We start from the raw sequence: 3,318 nt of genomic DNA, 5'->3' as shown, positions 1-3,318 counted from the left end.
GGGTCAGGTTCACCAAGCATCCTTCCAGACTGTGGGGCCAGCTTCTCCAATGTGTAGATTTCACCTATCTCCTGCTGTGTTCTATGGTGTATCAGAATGCTGATGTTGTAGAAAGCCCTCTCCATGGGGGCTCAGTTATTTTGTCCATGGATGCAGCCTCTTAACCTCCTCTGCTCTCACCCAAATCTCCAGTGTCTGCAGCCGGCCTCCATCACTGCTCTCTGTTATTGCTATCCTCTCTACTCTTTACAATTAGTTTGGATTTTTCTTGCTGCATGTCCTGGACCAGACACAGGGTTCCTGGTGAGGCCTTGTCACCAGCAAACACTTCAGATGCCTCACGAATTATTCTCCTTCTCACGCAGCTCTGAGCAACGTTGTCCTATTCACAGAGTTCAGTGCAGTTACAGGGCTGTGAGACATCCCATATTAAACTGATAGACTCCATATCCCAAATGAGTGAGTTTCTCCTATTTTCTCCTAACTCCCAGCTGCTTTTCCAAGCATCTGCCTGGCTGCTGGGCATCTGGAAACACAGCTCCTGCTCACACAGATAACTGCACCTGCAGAACATGTCCTGCCTTAGGGTTCCGCCCCTCTGCATGCCTTGTTTATCCATCCGGGATTGTCCTGGGGTTTGGTGTTAAACTCAGACAAGCTGATGTTGCTGCCCACTGCTGAGCTGGGCTCTGTGCTGCCATCCTGCCTGCTTGGCAGCCCTGCCCTCCAGCTGCTCGCCCTCTGCTTGCTGGGCAGATTTGCTTCCCTCCCCAGCCCAGCTCTTGGTGCTTGTCCTTTTGAATTGTATCTGATTGTTTTCAGGCCATTTCTCCGATTTGTCAACATCATTTCGAATTCCAGTCCTGTCTTCCCCAGCACCCGCAGCCTGCCCCCATCATCTGAGTGTAGTACATGGGCCCTGTGCCAAGTCCCTGATGATCAGCATTCCCCTGGCTGGGGGGCACAGGAGTAAGCAGGAGGGACTCCGCTTTCCCAATCTGCTGGCAAGCCCTTGGCTGGCTCTCCCACCCTGTTGGCTTGCTTGCACGGTGTCTGGGGAAGTCAGCACTGGAGCCCAGGGCACTGTGCTTCTCCTGACTGTTAGCATCATATCCAAGGACTGGATGAGGGACCATCAGTGGGCAGACAGACTCCGTAGCTGCATGTGGCTCCATGAAGGGGCACATGAGCCCCACTACACACCACAGAGTCCCCCTGTGTGGCCTCATGTTCCCCATGTGCAGGCACTCAGCCACAGGTGAGAGGCTCCAGTGTGGAACCTTGGGGACCTGCAGACATGTTGGCAAAGGGGCAGCCACAGCCATTCCTAGCTCATGCTTGATTTTCTGCCTTGTCTGCCGTGAGTAGAAAGCAGTCCCTAAGCCCTGCTGCCCAGCTTCCCAAGCCATGCAGCTTCCCCACTCCCTGCACCTCCATCCCAGTCTCTCCCAGCATGCTCTCTCTCTTCCAGAGCTCCCTGGCTGTGAAGCCATAGTCCTCCCCTCTCCATGGCTTGTAGGAGGTCTGCAGCTGCAGCTGGGGATGGGGCTTGTGCTATGGGTGCCACTCACTTGGGCACAGCTTGATCCCAACCCATCCTGGCTGCACTCTAGCCTTGGGTAATCCTGCAAGGGGATGAGCCCCCAACACCCATTTGTCCTTGCTGGGTGGGGAGGCAGAAGCAGAGTACAACAGGGGAGGAGAGCCAGGAAAGGAGACAGGAGAGGACTTACCTCTTTGGCCACGCAGGAGGGGATCATGCTGTGGGGACAGTGCTGAGATATGTCCCCAGTCCAGGTGGCAGTTGGTAATAGACCTGAAGATGCCCAGAGAAAGCAGGGGTATGTGTTCCCCTTGGTACGGGAGACAGGGTCCTGTGGGGAGCCAAGAGACAGTCCTGCTCCCATGCCATGACTGTCCAGCACACAGGACACTGGGCTCCAACTTGTCCCACACTCGCACAGCTCAGTTTGCCTTGTACCTCAGGGTCTGCGCTTATGGGGTGACCTGCCTGGCAGGTCCATGCCCTCACGTCCCTCACCACCACAGCACCTGAGAGGTGCGGGCAGGGACTACGCACCCAGCTCTGCAGACCAGCGACCCAGGGCTGGCCATTGCCTGGCTCCATGGAAACTCCTTGCCACTGGATCAGGCCCTTTCTGCCCATGGTCCTTGCTGGGCCAAGCATCCCCCAGAGGGCCAAGCGTCCCTGTGGCAGCAACTGGGGTCTGGTGGCTATGTGGCTGGGGCACCTGTGGTGGCAGCAGTGCTTGGGTCACCTGCCCAGCCCACTCCCACCGTGCCTTTCCGAGCTGGGGGTGCAGGGCTGGCACGTGCACGCTGCATCCCTTGGGCAGGGAGAAACAGGCGGCTGGGGCTGTGCGTGCTCCTTGCCGGAGGCAGCCTATCATGCTGTATTGACCCACACAGAGGCAGAAACATGTGTGCCATGCACAGATCAATGGGAAGATTGAAGATGCGTGTGCGCTTGCTGGACGACTGGGGAAAGCTTTGCCGTTGGCATTGGCAGCACAGTGAAGGTCATGCTGACCTGCAGCGCAGTCCCCGAGGAGAGGCGAGGCCTCTTGTCGCGCTCATGGGCGGCTGTCTCATCACTTGTCCTCCGGAGACCCTGGATTCCCTGCCAGGCACGCACCTTCTCAGCAGAGCCATGTCTGCTGGGGGAGGTAACCAATGCTGGGCTTGTTCTGGGGACAAGAAGCTGGTGTTTCCCCCACCACTGTGCCACAAGGCAGTATCACAGAGGGTTGCTCGACTTGTGAGACAGGGGGTTGGTTCAGCCTTTTTAGCTGTGCAAACCCTCTATCACCAGCTGGTGAAACGAAGGCAGGAAGCTGGGAGAGATCAAAACTTGCTGGCAGAGGTGTTGTGCATCGAGAGTAGACAGACCTCGGTGCCATGTGGTTCGTGCCTCAAGGTGAACCCATCACCTCATGACTGAGCCACGCAGGCAGAGCACCACTGCCATGGGCACGACGGGGCAGGAGGACACCCTGCTTCTCACGCTGCCGGCAGGGCAGTGCTGCCACGGGGGCTGGGTGCTGCTTGGGGTTGTGCGCAGGGTCGACGGGAGCGTGCCCTGGGGGGAGCAGACCCCAGGAGGAGCAAGGGCTCAGCAGGGCAGGACAGGGTGAGGGCTACCCCGGCTCAGCCTTTCTAGCAGAGTTGGTCACTGCCTGTGGTGCCCCTCACTTCTTGTGCGCTGCCGTGGGACAATGAGGAGCAGCGAGGGAGAGAGGGAAGAGGGGCAGAAATGAAGCCGGAGGAGCCCCTCTCGGGTGCACAGCGAGCGCAGTG

Source organism: Corvus brachyrhynchos, unplaced genomic scaffold (genome assembly GCF_000691975.1).
Source record: "Corvus brachyrhynchos isolate BGI_N302 unplaced genomic scaffold, ASM69197v1 scaffold490, whole genome shotgun sequence".
Classification (NCBI taxonomy): Eukaryota; Metazoa; Chordata; class Aves; order Passeriformes; family Corvidae; genus Corvus; species Corvus brachyrhynchos.
This window is presented reverse-complemented; position numbering follows the sequence as displayed.